This window comes from Nipponia nippon, unplaced genomic scaffold (assembly GCF_047370975.1).
Source record: "Nipponia nippon isolate SJK-2023a ecotype South Korea unplaced genomic scaffold, ASM4737097v1 scaffold_2, whole genome shotgun sequence".
NCBI lineage: Eukaryota > Metazoa > Chordata > Aves > Pelecaniformes > Threskiornithidae > Nipponia > Nipponia nippon.
In genome coordinates, this window is record NW_028262336.1 from 14611481 (window position 1) to 14631167 (window position 19687).

The window sequence follows — 19687 nt, forward strand, 5'->3', positions numbered from 1 at the left end:
CTGCACAACAACTCATCTCCATGGCTGCAGATAGTGACCCTATACATTCTTCCCAGCCTTCTAGGTACATCTCCTTCTTTAATGATAATGCACTGTATATCTTTTTTTCTCTTCTGATTTGGCTGCTGAATTATGGAAAGCCACTAAGTGTGCATTGTTACCAATTTTATTCCTTTATAGCCTTTCCTTAGCTCCTTTCCTTTAGAGCTTTTTCGGTTTAAAAAAAAAAAAAAAAGTCCTGGGTTAATAACCTTTTTCATTTCCAACAGTAACCAATGTCGCCAACTGATCTTTCATGTAAAAGCAGACTAATAACATCTGAGACACTGCCAGGTAGTTCTGAAGTTTTCATGTGTAACAGGTGCTACTTGCAAAATAAGATGGTTGGATGCTTCTAGTTTGTTCTTTTCTTTCAGTACAGAAAATAACAATCCTCACATTCCTGTTGGCCTAAAAGCTTATGTGCATGAAAACTTGAACGGTTTCTGCAACAATACGAGTTCCAGTTACTAGAATTGAGTAACTTCTCTATTAGCACTGCCTTGCTGGCACCCTCCACACAGCTTTACTAATGCAAGAAAGGTTGTTAACCTAAACAGAATGAGCCAGAGTGCAACAGGAGGCATCTGGGATGCATCACCTTTCAATCAGCAAAGCACACGTAACAGGAATTGGGGACACCCCTTCCTACAAAGGCCAGGTAGAAAGGAAATTCTTTCCAACTAGAAAAAGGCAGAAGAAAGTTTTCATTAGTTATCCCAAAAACTAGAAAGTTTAATTTTAGTGGAAAAACAGTCAAACAAACAAACAAACAAAAAAACAACAGAAAACAACAATTGAAAAAGGAAACCAAGATAATGCAGGTTCTTAAGATTCTAGCTACTATGGAGAGGTCATTGACAACCACAAAGGTAGTGAAAAGCTGACTTAGCCAAAGTTACATGCTCGAGTTACTACAAAAAGCTTGAAGTTACTTGCCTCCTTGTAAATAATGAGAATCTTCATGCGCTTATCAAGCGGCATGGCTTAAGTCTTAAGTCATTTGGTGCTGAGCATACAGTAGAAATAAAATTTTAAAATCTTTCTTATTTTCACCCCTATGCAGGATTGTTTGTAATGCTTAGTATAGATATGAATATTAGCACTAAAAAACCCACCAATTAAGATAAAAATGAATGAACCTTGTTTAGTGTAAAATAAATGTCACTGAGATCTGGCAGCACGTTGCTTGAATGCAGAGTGTCTGATTCATCTAAACCTCCAAAGTAGGGCTAATAATGGCTAAGAGAATTCAACAATGATGAGTACATGATATTGAGTCATGTGTAATTTTGCCAACAGAGCGGCCTGAAACAGAACTGGTAGCAAATAATTTTACAAGGAGGGAAAATAAAATAGTGAGTGTATGTAGACAAGGACTGAAGATATATTTGTTTAATCATGTTATGAACATGATTATGTTATTACCACAAAAACAGTGGCACAGTTAAAGCAATAACATCCTTCCTAACTGTACAATAGTATTAGAGCTTTATTTCTTAGACTTCAACTATAGTCAGTGTGCAAAAGAGTTCAAGCCCTTAAGCATAGCCATTAAACGCATTCATTCAGTATTACATACTCACTCAAAAGAGAATTCAGAATGAACCTAATGTTTAGGAACTAGAATATACATAAATTGAATGAAGACAAATGTAATATGACCCAATTAAATCTACAAATTAGACAGCTATAGATCAATTATTCCTTGAATTTAAGTGTGTAACTACTGGGGCAGTATACATTCAGGGAAAACTGATCTTAAAGACTGTACCTACAATAACACAACGGAATAAGGACAGATGAGTGCCTTGTGTCTAATTTTGAACTGAGAGTCCAAACCAGAGAAGTTCAATGCTTCCGAGCTCCAAGACGCACAGAGGCAATACAGCTCCAATCCTGAATGATGCTGATGAAGACAACAGCTATTCTGAGCAACAGCCGTCCATGAGAGTGGTTGTCAAATTCTTCTTCCTCAAGGAAAAAGAAATAAACAAAAAACAATGACAAACTTGTTAAGGACTTAAAAGCTTTAAAAATCGGACAGACTTGTGAATACTCACTATCATAGAGTTTGTGCATCCCTAATTAGAACAAGCTGGGACAGTATTTGCACAAACTACAACAAAGTACATGTGATAACTGTATCTTACTGCACCTCAGTCTCCAAAATAACACTGTATATTTAGCACATGAATGGTGACTGGAAGTAACATGTTGGAGCAATATTGTACTTCTGAATAATGTCTGTTTAGACAACACAGAATACTAATAACTGAACAGAAAAAAAATATCCCATCACAGAGCAGGAAATTAATTAGATAGTGATCTCTTATTAGAGTCCCTAAAAAACTGAATGTGACACAGGGCTAACCTTTGTCAAACACTTTGCTTTAAAATAATAAAAAATAATCTATTCACTGCAGGAGAGAGAGGGACAGAGTAAATTAAGCACCTTATAAAAATGCTATATAAAATTCTACTTTAACAACAGTATTAGAAATTACATCTCAGTGAGGTATTAGAATTGGCTTTCAAATAATTTTCTTCTCTGTCTTTGCTTTCTCCTGACTGTTCAGTTCTCCTTAAAACATTTTTTCAGCCTTTTTTCCCCTACAGGCTGCTATTCTCATTGTCTACTTCAGCATTACATTCAATACATGTAAAAGTTTCAAATCTTTACATCCTAGGCACAGGCACCGGTTATTCTATTACCTCACAAACAGGCTGCTCTCTTTCCTAGGTCAGCATTAGCTAAAGGATGACACATACTCCACACCAGTATTTATTCCACAGATGTCCAGTGAGAATGCAGGAACAGCATAACTCAACCTCTGGTATGCAGATCAGTGTCAAAATGGAGCAGGACACAAGTTAGTGGTGGTGACCTATTAGGCCTATTCACCTCGAGAAAGGCCCCTGAAGTTGTTTCTTCTTTCCTTTCCAAATAATTGCTCCAGCCTTGAACCAAGATGCCAATTTCTGCTGCTCACCCCTTTTCCCCTTCTAAGTTTCTAATCCTCACTGCCAGGAGCTGCTCATCCTCAAGCTTACACCTTCCATGTTGCTCGCAGCTAAACAAGCAGGCTGCGCCCTTCTGCTTGCTGTCTGGCTAGCATTTACATGAAAGTTTCTCTCCACCATTGAAGTACACATTAAGAGAGTAGGTACCTTTGTTTTCCGATCAGTAACCTCAGCTACTGACCGTGACGAAATAGCTATCTGAAAAATCAGCAAGCGATGAAATCCGCTTCAGCCTGTGATGATAGCTTACCTTCTTAGCCCACACATACTGTGAACTTCTGCAGTGATGCTCCATCTCCAATACTTCTCCGGTCTTATCTTGATTGTCAGCCTTTAATATTACTTGATCTTTTGGTATTGATCATACTTTCCAGATTAGGATACATTTTCTCTAATTGTAGGCATCCGAAAGTCTTGAGCAATGCATCCTCGGATGTGCTAAGCACATCTTGTCACCTGATTTATCTCCTTATCAACTTTTTGTTCCTGAAATATTTCTTGTAGGCTGACAGCTGCAAGACTTTTACAGTCTGTGTGTATATTTTCCCCCTCACTGACAGACCTCAAGTAGGACTTGAAAAGTTCATAGGCTACTACAACAAAAATGATGAGAACTAACACAAAACACGTAACTGTTCCCAGACAGTTATCTAATGTTATCTAAAAAAACTCTCACTAGTATGTTAAAATGTAACTCTTCAGACTAGAACAACAGAGGATGTCTAATATATAGGCAACTTGTTATAGCAGATTAGATCTTGCACTCAAGGCCTTCCAGTAGAGCTCTGCTGGTTTATTCCTAATTTATCCCTGCAGGAGAGAAAAAACAAAACAAAACAAAAAAAAATGAGAAGACTGAGAGCAGAGATCTCCAACCCCTATAGGTAATGTACACCAATAATGGCAAAACTTAGCTGCCAAGCTCTAAGAATACCTACTATTTATACAGCAGATTTATACAGCCATTCAGATTTGCCCATCTAGAACAGGTTTCCACTCAACAGAGAAACAGAGAGATATATGGGCACATACATACATATCCACTCAAACACATATGGATAGATGGATATATGTTTCATTTAGCACAGCATTTGTTTTCTAAATCCAAGGGAAGCAGCAAAAGTGTTCACTGCATTTTTTTCCTCCCTGAACTGGCTTTTTTCTTTGTGTTTTTTTTTTTTTCCCCTGTCATAAAAACTACCCAAGACTTATGCCTGGCAGGCAACACTGAAGTGTAAATGGCTAGAGCCTGGCAAAGATCCAAACAACTGAAAGCAGACTTTTACTATGGCAAGTGTTGAATAGCTTTGTCTATAGTCAATGATTGTAATGCCACCTACAATAATCATGAAGATGTATTAAGGTTTTAGAAACAAATGGATAAACATTTAGGTACACTACTATAAAACAGCAGTAAAAATGGTAGGGTTTAAGAGCTCTGTTTAAGTACCAGCAATCATGGAAGTGACTGAATGGCAAAACATTAAATTTGGTATTAGCAACATCTAAATTTAAGAGTAGTTTTTAAAGAAGATTGTTCACAATAAAGATCTACCTTATAGAATATTGATTTTATCATAAGCAGTTATTTATAACATATAGTTTAGCATTATGGAGTAAAATGTTTCAGATCAGATTTCAAAAGGTCCTTTTTATCTTCAAATTATAGAGCCATATAACGGTTTGGGTTGCAAGAGACCTTTGAAGATCACGTAGTCCAACCCCCCTGTCGCAGCCAGGTATGTCTTTCACTACATCAGGTTGCTCAAAGCCCCAGCCAACCTGAGCTTGAACACTTCCAATGCTGGAGCATATACAGCTTCTCGGGGCAATCTGTTCCAGTGTCCTACACCATCCTCATGGTAAAAAATTTTTTTCGTTATTTCCAATCTAAATCCACTCTCTTTCAGTTATTAAATTATGTACAGGTGTAATTTAATTACATGTCTAGATAGCTCAGTGTACTGGGAAAGCATACCTTAAATTTAAATTTCTGTATTTTATGGATAATTTTTTGGTTTTGCTTATCCTGACCAAATCATGGGAATAAGTGAAGGGTTGAATCATACTCTTCACTGTACTTATGCATAAGGTTTCATATTATTACATAACCTGTTATCATATAGTATATTATTATATGCTGTATTATTACATATCATGCAATGCATTTTTATGTAACCTATTATTGCAACAAGTTATTATCAAAAATTCAAAGGTCCCCCTGATCTCTTAAGTACTGTGCCTTAACATTTTCAGTCCAATGGTAATGAATAAGCACTTACTACACTGCTTCACTTCATAGAGAAGCATGCTACTTCCATTAGAATCAAGTTGATTGAAGCCAATCTAACAACAATTAGTCATTTCCTACGTCAACAACATTGCTCAGATAACTTCATGGTTGTACAACAGTCACCTATGGAATACAGTCTAATGCAACACACCAAAACAGGGTGAACACATTATGGAATTTATGTGCAAATGAGGTATTTTGATAAAGTAGAATAAAATTAAATATGAATTCTTAGCAGTAGAAGTTGTATTTGATCAATTCTGTAGTGTTCAAGAGGTAAACCTTACATTGGTCCAACCACAGAGAATTAATACAACATCTAGGGCCTGCTTTCCATCATCGATATCTCTACATCAAGGAAGAGCAGCACTATTTTTCAGTCAATGTATTAGCAACATATGTGCAGATACACTCAAACTCTCCCCACCCCCCTCCTTTTCTGTTGTAGCATTTCTGTTCAAACAACAGTCCCCGGCAGGCTCTTTCAGAAGGAGCTGCAGCATAGAAACCTCCATGGCTGCGTAAGTGAGTAGACTCACCCAGACTAGTGAGCTCTCCTCAGAGAGGTTAGCTCTGCCAGGCAACCATAAAACCTCACAACATACTCTGAATACCACAGTTTGGTATGTTCTGGAGCACAGACAAGAATTCACATTACATGCCTCTACTAAAGGAGCCAATTGTGGTCACTTTTGCTTATCTTAATTAACATCTACATATGCTTTTCCTGTAAGACTACTTGTGCAGGCACATCCCAACATCAGCATACACAGCTTCCAAGGTGATCCTCTTTCTTAACATTTTCCTCTTCCAAAAGAGCATATTCAGTATCCTTGGAATTACAGCCACTTTCTACTGTTAAGAAAGGCACCATCAGTCCACAGAAAATTGTGTTATTTCCCTGGTAAGAAATAACAGGAGTATTTTTTGATAAAAAAAATCCCTGCTGAAGACCACAGCTGAAGTGTTTTGTGCACCATGCAGTAACATCAAATCTCATACCACGACATCAAAATCAAGATCTGGTTATTACTGCACTAATCCTTTTTCAGTATACATTTTTCCATCTGAGATCTCTACCAGCAAATTGATTTTGTTTGCCCATTGTTAGATCTTAAAAGAGGCCCCGCTTACCAAACAGTGGGTGCTTAGCCCTTTCAGAAAATTAAGCCAATTTCAAGGCATTTCATTCAGAGTATGTAGTGAGCCACAAAAAACCCACCAGCCTTTTAGATACGCTGTGTGCCCTCAAGACAAAACACTACCATAAATTTCTCCAGAGAGAAGCTGCAAATAAAAAAGTGCATTTGATGACTACGAGAATGGGACAAGGGGAGCAACCTTTCCCTTCAAGTAGAACTGAAGGTCTGTGATGAAGTTTGGGGTTTTTTTGTTTGTTTGGTTGGTTTTTTGTTTGTTTGGGTTTTTTTCTTCTATCACAGGCAAAAGGAAAAGGAAAGTCTTTGTAGGGTGTCATTCTGGAAACTGTACTTTTACTCCTTTGGGATGAGCACTCTAGTCACTGGGATACAGAACACACATGAGTTTGTAAAGATACTCGATGTATTTTTTTCCCCACAAACCAACTGTCAAAAAATAAAGAACTGCAGGAAAAAGAGACTCACCCTCTGGTCACTTTGGTTCTTAGCCCTTAATTAGATGCTTCAACCAGTATAAAAAAGACCAGATGGAGACGAGAAAAACACTATAGGACGAGAGACAAACATACATGAACTCTAGTTGTATATTCTTGATCCACTTTTTTTTTTTTAAATATGACTAAAATTTTTGTAGATATAAAAGCTTACTTGTATGTCTTAGGAGCATTCACAGAAAAAAACATCACCTAAGGAAATCCCTAAAACCTATTTGGAATTTCCTTTTTCTCAGTTTACACCATTTTAATTGTGAAATTGGCAAGCAGATACAGTATTATATGACCAAGATGACCAATCACACAAGCACATAGACAGAACAGTTGAAGACAACTCTTTGTGAAGACATGTTTGTACCAAGTGTTTGTCATGCTATTTTGAATACTGAAGAAATGCATACAAATTAAGCTGTAACAACAGATAACGAACAATCAGGGAGAGAATAAAGTATACTGAATAAGTAGCTCACACAGTCTCACAGAAACTGAAGGAAATACCAAAGTCATTCATTTATACAGGAAGAATTCAGATCCCAGAAGTTACTAAAGATTTTCAAATACTCTCCCCACTGCAACGGCCTGGGCCTTGAAGACTGGGGGGGGGGGGGGGGGGGGGCGGGAGGGTGGGGAACAACACAGAACCAGGGGAGGGGAAAAAAGGAAAGCTTGAAAATGTGGCAGTCTCCCTGGGGACAACTGCCAGATTTCATATATCTCTGAAATCTGTAAAGGGTAAAGAATAAAAGAAGTCTTCCCTAAACTTCTCACATCTAGGATAACACCTGTAGTTTATCTGGTTTTGTCTAAATAAAATATCAATTAGTTTTTGCAGTATTATCAACCTTCTGAAACACTTTAATCATAGTACAAGCCCTGCTGTGGTCCAAATTGCTGTGTTTTATAACATACATATTCTTTGGGTTTTTGCTTTTCCACATCCACTTTTTTTTTTTAATATCCTGGCATTAATTCTGCCCACATACTAATTCCCAGTGTGCTCTACTCTGAGAAAGATGTGACCTTTGGGTACTGTCAGAGAACTGTCCTTTAAAGCCGATCAGTTTGCTCTGTCACTCACAGGACTGTCACCTGGAAACTCCATGAACTGAAGGTGGCACGGTCATGCCCTGGTCACCATGCTTGTTCATCAGAAACAAAGATAACTTGATACGCCAGGGGACTGGAGATCAGTAAGAACAGAAGTATCAGGTAGCTGACAATGAAACAGAAGATGGTCGAGTTTGATATAAGAGAATTAAGTTATATTTCAAACTGAGAGACAGCAACAGCTTTTCCAGGCAAGTTTGATACACTTTTCATTTGCAATACATGCTTCAGAGGAAAAAAAAAAAAAAAAATCCTACATTTTCAGAAAACATAGTAAGGGACTGAATTAGTAGGAAACATATACTTGTCCGTGAGAAATTCTTCTAATTCATCCTCATCTCTGACACTACTACACAGTTTACTGGGAATTAATCTTCAGCTTATTGTCATCTTTCCATCCTTACTGGGTTCACTTTGGCCTAATTGCTATCAGAAAACTTCCTGGTAAGAGATAAAATGCTAACTTACTGAAAAGTGTCATGACTGATGAGTCACTCGCTACAAATACAAGAAAGTATGATACAAAAAGTATCATGACTGATGAGTCACTCGCTACAAATGTGGCTGACTGGGGCTTCACATATAACAACTTAGAGAAAACCTTCATGAAATTGTGTTGCAGTAGACCAGGCAGCATGTAACCTGCACCAACTCGACCTCCTGTCCCTGCTCCGTCCCTCCATATTTCAGCCTGGCTCTAACAATGTTCCCAGTACCTCACTAACATTAAGAAATAATAGTTTACGAAAGGAAAGTGTTGAGGAAGCGTCTTTTCTCCTGTAACAAGTACTTGCAACACAAATCACTTACCTAGTGTAGTATTTTCCTGTAGTCCAGATCCTGTCAGTGTCAGGACAGTGGACTCTACAGAAAATATTACTATACTTGTAGTTGTTCAGATTCTACGCATTTTAATAGCCTCTTCTGTCAGATTTCTAAAGTGCTAAGAGAAAGGTGGAAAACAAAAACAAAAAATTCTGAACAAAAACACAACCTCAACAGTCTGATCTGACAGTGAGAAGGAAAAAATAATTTCCCAAACGGAACTGGTATTTTCCCTCAGAAGCCCAGCTCTACTCCAACTCAAGGTGCTGAAGAAGATACATTATTCCCTTGCACCAAGTGTCACCCTGATTAGGTAGAAAAATTTGTAAGTGCACCATTGTCAAAAAAACCCTCAACAATAAACTACTGCACCATTCCCATAACACAGTATTAGATGCAATGCTCAGATATACATAGTCACCATGGCTGACTCCACAAGGACAAAGTAGGGAAGAGGGGGACAGAGCTCAGAAAGAGCTCCCTCTTCAGCCCATAGCTAATCTGCTGAGGAAACACGATGAGGACAACCGAGCTGTTCGTACAGGGGACTGGGCTTTATTCCTCAGCAAGCTATTTATGTAACTCAATCTCAATTAGCAGCTTTTCTTTTTTTCTTGTTTGTACTTGTTACTAGCACCGGTATGAAGAGCTTACAGAAACATCAGGGTATATCCATCCGCATCATGTGTTCTGAAAATATGCACCATTTGGCATAATTTGTTTTTCAGGCATCATTTTATGGCACCCAGACATCCCTACAGATGGTCTAATAGTACTCCTAGAAGGAATGAATTCCAACAGAGGTAGGAGGTTCCCAAGAGTCCTCGCCAGCATGCCTGTGCTTCACATATCATATTCAAATGAGCTAAAATGAAAGAACACGGAACATTTTTCAGGCAACAAATCTATTACTGTATGATGGGAGACACATATGTGGAGATGGTGACATGGGTACGGTTCAACTCTGCAGACTTTGAGGTATTTTACTCCTCTTTTACTATGCCTTGTAAATTATTAGTGGAGAATATATTTTTGTTCAGAAGATCTGTACCACTACATCATGTAAGTCTTCACTGAACATTCCTCTCTCCTCTTCATACACTTCTCTCCATTACAGCTAAAGCTTTCAACAAATAGAAGTTGTGGCCGTTATCCAAATTTAATTTGAACATTCTTCACAGCTCTGTACATAATAAAAATGCAACAGAATCTATTCAAGTGAGTATCTGATAAAAGAATTGGTTTGCTAAAAGATGCAGCCCAACAAGTATCCCGTTCTCTGAGAATTCTCAGCAAAAGTGCGCTACTGAACAAGCTGGCATTCATTCCAAAGTCACTGTTAGGCTCAGTATTAGCTGTAGGCTATGATGTTAACTGCAAAAGGCACTTAATTTTTCCAGGAGCAGCACCTGCCATGTAAGTGAAGAAAGTGCTGTAAGTTTAAGGATGAATCTATTCATTACTTTATCCTCCAAATTTTCCCCTCCATGTAACTCCTACCACAGTAATGCAATACCACTGCAACCCAACTACTCCCTTCATCTTAGCAAGGACCTCAAGAGCGAAGGAATGGAAGGACTGACTTATTAAAGATACACCTTCTCAGATACTTGTTGAATGTGTGTAGCAAGCTGTACTGCTCCATGCCACTCTGTAATAAGACTACAGCTTCCATACTCACAATCTTGTAAGGCTTTCCCTTTTATTCTTTTTAGTCACATGAACCAGCCTTAGCAAACCGGGGCAAGGCTACTGCAGATTTCTCAGCTCACTTATTTGAGTCTTGCTGTACAAAACATACTCAAAGATTTTATTAAAAAAAAAAAAATACATTAAACCGCAGTTCACAATGCAGCATGCAATTAACTTGTCCTTTCAGCAGCTTTCCATACTGGGAATCTAGGCCTGGGGATGTATCTGCTTAGCCTCTCACAGAGAAGGAACTGTAAGCATGCAAAGATTAACATTCTGCATGTTTCTTCCATATTAAACTTTTGGAAGTCCCTATTTTCAGTTTGGGAATCTTGCAACACACTAAATGAACTATTAATGCCTCATACCCTAAACCCATTAATAATCTCTTCTATACTTTCAGTGTACCTTGCTCAGGGAAACAGAATCTCTCAAGTTTCTTCTTACACATATAGAACAGGCCACACACCGAGCCCTGTGATACAGGCTGCACCTGGAATCTCCCACGTGGTGATGAGGGAGAAGTTGTGCTAGGCAATACCTGTGAAAGTTTATTTAGTGGAATCACTCTTAATACACTCTCGTTTGGCACAGTAGCAGGTCCACCTTTTTTCTCTGGGGAATAGTAAGTGAGCAAATGGAAGAACGTGCACTGTTATTCCGTCTCACATATGGCAACACAGGATGGATGCAGTCTGAGGTGAATCTCATGCTCAGCATCTCTCTCTAATACTGGGCTTCTGTTCTTTTTTTGTGTCATGAAAGAGCTGATCCACTATTCTCCCCCCTGGACCTACAAAGTCCTCCTGGGGAAAGGGGAGTGAAAGAGAAGAACTGTTTAGTGCCTGACAGGGAGGTTTCCAGCAGTAGAACAAGACGACAAATATTGAGGATTCATGTGGGCAAAAGGAAAACAAAAACCTCAGAGCCAAAGGTGCTTCACCTCTCCTATCTGTGAATTACACTTCAGTTCCACTGCTCGCTCTCTCTTCCCCCGAAAATGCCAGGAATGACTGGGCAGCATCTTACTCAATCTCATCTTCCCAGGTTTCTCTTCAGAGCTAGACATGTGACTGGAAGAAAAAACTGGACTGGACAATGTGAACGGGGAACTGGTCTTATTCTGCACACAAACTCATGCTGCTTTTCCTGGGACAGAAATGGTGAGAACTATTTCAGAGACAGGGTGGTTTGCATGAGTGAAGAGCTAATGTGAGGCATCCCAAAATATAACATGGAACTCCAAGATGTTCTCACTGCTTCTTTGCCCATATATAAGGAAGATGACCTTGCAGGAAATCTAACCTATAAATAATAATGAGTCACTTCCTAAAATTTGTGCCCAACAATGTGGTGACAGAAGCAGGGCATAAATCAAGTTATTTGCATGAATACAGGCACATTGTGTACACATTGCTCAGCAGAGCAAGTTAGCTGACGAAGTCCTGGGATTAGTCTGGCTATGCAGCCTCCTTTTCTCCAAGCCAGATCATTTACAATTAAATCAGGTTGTTTACATGATTATGTCCTTTAAGATTACATATTTGAACTCCAAGTTCACAAAAGAACCATAACTTTCCATTCCAATCCCTACAGAGCTTAACTGCTCAACTAGGGCTCTACACCTGAGCTGTCCTCCCCACCTTACTTCCTTCACAGATTTCCCCGAGAGGAGCGCCGTATCAGAACCTGGGAAAAGAAAGTGAAATGATGAGAATTCCTCCTCACCCTCCCCAGCTCTTCCCCCAGAGGAGAGAGAACAACTCTTTCACCTCTTTTTCTCAATTTCAAGCGCAGCAGAGCCTGGGGGTGGTGTTTTGGCAAGGGAACAGAAGAAAAGCAGACAACAGAAGTTCGCAATTCCAACCTTACTGCCACTAGAAACACTTTCTTACCACGTGCTTGAGAATCAGCTGACTTAACTCAACCACAGCTAAATACTGGAAGGTGAGTAAAAGTAACATCCTAAAAAGATCTTCATATGGTACAACAGAGGTAAGCAGATGTATCCTGTCAAACTCACACCTCAAGTTAGAGGACACTAGAGGCCAGGAGTAGAAATTTTATAACCTGCACAGAAGATAAATTAAGAATCAAATCCATCTTCCAAATTGCTTACATACACAATGTAAATGCCCCCTCTGTAGCACTGAGGTTTACTTGAGAGGCAGAACTACATGAAATATGGGTCTGTATTTCACAAATGCTAAATGTCTAAATGGCATTAAACTACATACACAGCTCTCACATGAAGCCTGAAATGATAACTTTGAACAACAACCAGGGGCAGAATAATTCTATCTGAAGTATGTATGGAAATGTAAATGATGCCAAGTCTTTATATTGAAATATATACACATTAGTGAAAACTTTGTTTGAAGATTTCCTCCATATTTACTGTCAGATAACAAACACTTTGCTAATATTCCATACATTCTATCATATACTGTGCTTCTTATTTTCTGCATACTAAATATTTATTGTAATATGAAACTAAGTGGTATTTTTCTTTAAATAAATTCATGGACAGCCATTAACACTTACTTTGCCAGTAGTCTCATACAGAAAAGCCTCAAAGTTTAATCCTACAGTTCAGAAATAACCAAAAGCAAAATAGCGGTCTTTGCTTTAGCAAAGTGTATGATGAACTAAGCTGAATTAAAAACTGACCACTACTAAAAGAAAAAAGCTCCTACTCTCACTCTCCTTTCCACCATCTCTCTGCCATCAACCGCTTGCCATCCTTTTACTTTCCCCTTCCCTAGTCCAAGGCACGTGGTTATTATTTGTCCTCTTCTCCCACACTCTTCCCCTTTAGGCCAGCTCCGGTGCTTTTCTGTTCATAAAGTAAACTGATCAAACATGCTACCCTGGCAGGATAATTTTTTTCACATTGTCGTGAGCTGTATTAGCTTACTATGGCAATCGAAGTCCTCTTACAGATGGCTCCAGTTAAAAGTGAAGCCCACAGTTGTGAGAAGGAACACAGGAGTGTGGAAGAAAATGGTCATTTGGTTCAAGCCATCTTATGAAATCGTATTTATTGATTTTCAGCTAAGATGCAGGAGGAAGAGTAGTATCATTGCTTTACGACTCACACTTTCCCATTAAGAATTACCGCTTTATCCCTAATTTTTTTCCCCTCACTGACTGTACCCTAATATTTGACTCATTTTCAAGATCATTGATTTATCACTGTCAAAAAAATATTTGGGGGAAAAGGACAATTTCCAGTAGCTTGAAGCTGCTAATTTAGAAAAAAACAGTAGGAACTCTGGTGTTCCATTTTATCAGCTGTTCAATCTTCTGCCCTCCCAACACATCACTTGATCAACGTTTTCAATAATATTAACTATGTACAACTTTTCAACGCACCTTTTCCCTTCAAAGTTCCCTACGCCTAGAATGTAAGCCCAATCCTTTCTCTTGGAATAGTCTTGAAAATGCTGATGTTTTTACCATATCAGGTCCCCCTCTCTTTTAAGATGAATGTGACCTGCATTTTCATTCTCTCAAAAGAAGCTCCTTTTTATTGAAGAAGATCCAAGCACTGCAGGGGCACCAAATAATACTGTGGGCTTTAGCAGTAGCCCAGGGCTTAAAAGACTCTCTTTGTCTCTCTCTGACCTACTTTTCCCTTTACACGTAGTTTTCTGAGTCGGGAACACTAAAAAGACTTACCTGAGTGGAAAGGAAAAGCCTGGTTAAGATGCGTGAATTCATGCTATGGATAAAACCAGGCACAAAGCCTATGCACCAGTTAAGGTGTCTGTGCAAGGGGAAAAAAAAAAATACAACAAAAAAACCACAAACAAAAACCCACAGACCACCAACCACCACCAGTATCATTATTCCCAGAAATTATTATTAATGCTGGCTCTTTGCTGTCTGTATTAATGCAGGAACACCTGAAGGGTGTTCCAGTATGAAAGAGTCACCTGTAGCAATACCAACTTCTGAAAAGAAACCGAGATATTCAAAACTAAAAAGTAGGCTGAAACAAGCATATCGCACAGAAGCCACATTTTTCTCCGGGTGACAACAGCACTGTTTTTAGAACTGGTTTGTAAATAACAAGTAGATATCCAGAAGGATTTTGCACATCAAGAAATCTAACTGGGGGACTGTGGAGGACTGCGGGAGGCAGGAATGCAATTTAACATTTGTAGAGTTTACCTGAACTTTGAAATTTTATTGTTCTAATATGAAGAGATATCTTTGCACATATCCTATGCAAACAACTGAACTTCCAGCAGCAATAAGTTTAGAAAAACACATTGCCATGACGTAAAGTTGCACAGAACTTCTGATACAAGAGTTATTGTAGTGCCATGTTGAATCATGATGGTGCACATTAAGGGTATTTAAGTTGTCACTTGAAGGTGGGGGGGTGTGACTGTGTCAGAAATATTATTGATAATCTTAAAATTTCCATTTGACACTTTGCAAGGATATATTGACAGATCATTTAGAAATGTAGGGTCTTTAGAGAACCATTAGGAGGAAAAACTGACTGACAATTTGCAAGAGAAATGAGACCCATTAAAAGCAAGCAAGAAAACTTAGATTTGTCATCAAGCAGAATGCTTGGCTTAGCAATGTCACAGAACATATAAGCAATTTGTATGGAACAAATCTAAAGGCAAGACCTTTTGTGAGCATAAAATGCCTGATTTGGGGGGAAAATGGCCTTGTTTAGTAGTGTCCTGGATGATATTTACAGACCTGTAAGTGCTTCAACTGATTGCTCTCAAACCTATGCAGGAAACAGGTCTAATAGAGGGAATCACTATTTTTTTTAAAAACTGTATTCTTCAGCAGCACATATAAGAAAACAGTTCCTCAGGAAAAAAAACTGTCTAAGTGTCAGGAAAATAAAATAAAATATAATAATAATCATCTTCATCGTCTAAGTCTCCTAGTTCTCCCCAAAAACAGTTCTTGCTTTTTCTGCAAGAGGCTCAAGACAGCAAGTTGAATCTCAAAATATGAGCAGAAGAGAACACATGACAGAGTCTCTTGAATTTATAAGCACAGCCACAGGAGGAACAAAGTAAAAGTGGTGCTATGGTGTAAATCAGCCTAGGAATATTCAAAATCACTAGATCCCAGAGAATTTTTATTTTGTTGTCACAGAACCATGCCAGTTCTGACAGTTTTGTTGGACAGCATTTGCCAGATTAGACTTTCTGTTCACTCAATCTCAAATTATAACTTTCAATGTCAGGGGGTAGGGAAGGCAAGCATACAGATCACAGGAGTTGGGCTGTGAGATTGAATTCTTTAGCAGAAATATCCCTTGCCAATCAACTACAGTAAAAACCAGATGACGAACAATATTATGTCCATCCCTGCAAAGGGCTATACAGAGAAGCAGACTAAAATGGGGTTTAATGCTACTACAGTCACCTACTTTTGTCTGCATCATTCAATAAAGCATAGATTCAAAAATGTACTAAATAGCGTGTTCTACATTTTTGGACATGTGGTTGCAGATTCAAGCAGAGCAATTAAGAGTAGCACAGATGCTAAATTACTCCCCAGCAATGCTCCAATATTCGGTCAAAGCCTTTGTCTAAACATATACTTGTGTCCAAAAATCTAGGACGCTAGGGGAGTTTAGATGCAAGTAATGGCTTGGGTCTGTACTCAAACTACAACAGAAATGCAGCACAGGTGCCTTTCTCAATGCAGCTTCCAAAGCACAAGCACTTACAGAATGTATTTCCTTCCAGATGCAAATATGCAGAAGGAGAAACAAGTAGATAGAAGTGTATCGTGAAGGTGAACAGAAGCAAAAAAGCGGTTCAGTGAATGATTGTTTTCCACCACCAAAGAAATATGCGACTTCTCCAGTGCTCCTCTTGGGGCAACACTGTGCATTCCCTTCTTCCTATAAAAGGAAATTGCCGGGGTCACCGCTTCCCAATACAGTCTTAGTTTAGCTGAACACTTACTCCTTTGAACAACTGTATATTTTCACAGTGCACTAACAACTGAATACCTGGAGAAAGTAAGAGAGACAAAAACAGACAATGTGCACTGGCTCAAAAACAGACATTAAAAAGATGATGCATAACTTCTCCCAATTAAGGAATAGTTTTCCAAGGAGCTGTAACATATCATAAAGCTTTCTGGGATTCAAATTTATCCTTGAGACCCTCTGTCTGTTTTTACTAGACACATCCCCATACTAGCTGATGAGCAAGACTGGCCAGCTAGGTTCATCTAATCGGTCCTGACATAAGCACTGCTCACAATTTTCTCACTTTGGAGAAAGACTGCACAGGGTATTTAAAAATCCAATCCACACGTACAGGCATCTGAAGTGAGGTTTGGGTAGCTGAGTCTCCCTAAGGTCATAGCTCTGATCTATTCAGCTGTCATGTAAGCCTCTACACACTGAAATTCCAGCTGTATCCACTTTCTTCTTGTTTTTTCATCCCCAGCTTTCTCAGACATTGTAGTTGTGCTCTTTTGTTACTTGCTGTTTCTCTTCTGTTAAATGCTGTTTAGTGAGAAATACAGAAACCATTCTTGGGGCAGACACCAGAATTCAGGTCTGTCTTTAAGTAAGCACAAGCGTACCCTCATTTTAAGAATCCAGAACAGAGCTGTAATGGAGTACTCAGGACAACTCATATTGGAGCCACAGACATGCCCTGGCTATCTAAAGCTGCTTCTGTACTCTTAAATAAAACAGGAAAGTGACTACTCTGCAGAACTGCTAAACTCTTTCCCCCTCCCCTCTCCGTCCTCCCAAGACAAGAATAGCAATGTTCAAACTGTTTACAGCAATGGTTTTTGGAATACATAATCTTTGGAGCCTCACCTGTGCATTGCTTCAAAGAGTATTGGCCTCGGCTAAAACAATGCCAAGGACCAAACTAACAACCAACCAATACAGACAACTATTTATTTGGGGCCTGGGAGGAATAGTTTACTTTGAGTATAGATGCAGCTTCAACACTTCATAATGATGTGGATTCTACCTAAGAACATCAAGATTCAAAAATTATTTTTGTCTAATAGATTTGACTTAATTTTTATAGTGAGAACAGTATTATAATTTACACGAAGATATTCTCCATTATTAATGTCTATAACTTCAACTTCATTTTCTTATTTTTTCTCTGTCCTTTTTCCAACTTTCCCTAATTAACATGTTTGTGGCACTTATTGCTTCAAAAAGTAGCAGACACATTACAGCTGAAGCACACTTTGTAACACTCATTACATTTGTCTGCCTTCATCATGTAATTGCAATAAAAGTGTGCATATTAAAAGGAAGCATTTCAAAATAAGTGATGTATACTTTCCGCCAAAGGTAGCAAGTCGTTATTTGAATTCTGTCCTAAATGCAGTAATTTTTCTTTATGTAATCTAATCTAAAGGTATATGTTTCCCTAATTTATTAAATTCTACTGGATGAAAGAAAATTTCCTGCTCTGATTTTAAAACAATACAATTTAAATAGAAAACTTTTGAGTAGGCATCACCTAGGTTTTGATGTGAACTAAATGCTTGGACTCCAGGACTACTGGCAAACCGTGGTATAGATGTAGGTTTTTTATTTGCAACTTAATTTCCATTTAATTAAGCTCAATAGAACTTGAATCAGAAAGTACTGCTCTAAAACTGTTTCCTTAACTACTTTAGATACCAGTATTTGTAAGCTGGGTTTAACAGATAGAGAGCATGAAAATTACACAAATAGAAACTAGACATACATAAAAAAGTTCACTGGATCTTTATCTATTTAACTAGCTTCCACTGAGCATGAGCCACTTCATTTGCTAATCCTATTCACCTCATTATGAAGGAATGTAATACGATCCAGGTATTTGACAATTATTTCCCTTACTTCACAGTTCAATCACATAGCAGAAGCTGGCTAAACAAGAACAAGGGGAAGCCCTTCTGTTGCACACTTGTTTCCAACTTGTGCTGTAATCACCACACAGCTACCTTCTACTGCTCCTGTAATTCCTGGAATACTGACTCGTCATAAAAATCCACACAATTCTTAGTGCTCATGACATCAATTAAAAAAAAAAGAAAGAAAGAAGCACAATGAAGGACCTAATTCCTGAGTATGATCAGGAGAAACAGATTGGCTAGTTCTTGCACTTTCTGTGCTTTGAAATGAAACTGTGGCTACAAGCGGACTATCAGACAGCAGATTTTACCTCCACTTTAGTACTGGAGCATCACTATCAACTCAACACATTCATTTTTGATTTTCATACCTATTGGCCTGCCGCTCATTTTATTACTCAAGTAATAACAGCACATGTAAAACCACATCAAATTGAAGAATTAGTTCGCAGAGGAGCATCCCACTGTAAGCAACCACCTTGTTGCAAAACTCAAGACAAGACGTTTGACCAGAATGTTTAGCCTGATCTGTAAAGACTTTTTTCATTTGTGTGAAATTGTCTGTAAGCGTTATTCACACCACAAGTTTGAAACATGAGGGATTTAAACAAAATACTTGTTCTCCTCATGTTCACTATTTTACAAATGACAGAAAAATAATGCCTACAACAGCTAAACTGCATTATTTCTCTAGATCAGAGTTTGCACATGTGTTTAAACTAAAATAGCATTTGCCCACTCAGTACTTAACATCTATGGCAAGGAGCACTTCATACACAGCACAATACTGTGGAAAGATGGTAATAATTAAGGCTGTATAGGCAAAACTCTTTTACAAAGGTGTCTGCAGAACCAAACTGAAGCTGCAAGAAAAAAAACAAACAACCTTACTGTGTCTGACTCAAAACAAATTGGGAACAGCCTACCTTGGGAAGTCTCCACTGACACAGAACCGGAACCATAATAAGCAGGTATTATTACAAGAATTACCTAGATCTTTGCCTTACTATGGCATTAAGGAATACCATGTTAACTCCAATATTCACATTTATTTCAGATTTTTTGAGACAGTTTTGGAGCAGAAGACAAGAACATATGCATCAACTCCTCTGATTGTATTTGTCCTCTTATCAGTAAGATATCAAGTCAAAGTGTATTTACATGTCAGTTTTGGG

The 19687-nt window shown here is 38.4% G+C and overlaps 1 long non-coding RNA gene across 2 annotated transcripts in view; it reads right to left on the bottom strand.

The window, feature by feature from the left end:
- Window positions 1-1513: 1513 nt before the first annotated feature.
- Window positions 1514-19687, bottom strand: part of LOC148055663 (uncharacterized) — a 76465-nt gene continuing 58291 nt past the window's right edge. For both annotated transcript variants that reach the window (XR_015704790.1, XR_015704789.1), the window contains 2 exons: window positions 3314-3873; window positions 1514-2013 (listed from right to left, as the gene is read on the bottom strand). This is a non-coding gene — a long non-coding RNA (uncharacterized LOC148055663). The remainder of the gene's footprint in view (window positions 2014-3313; window positions 3874-19687) is intronic.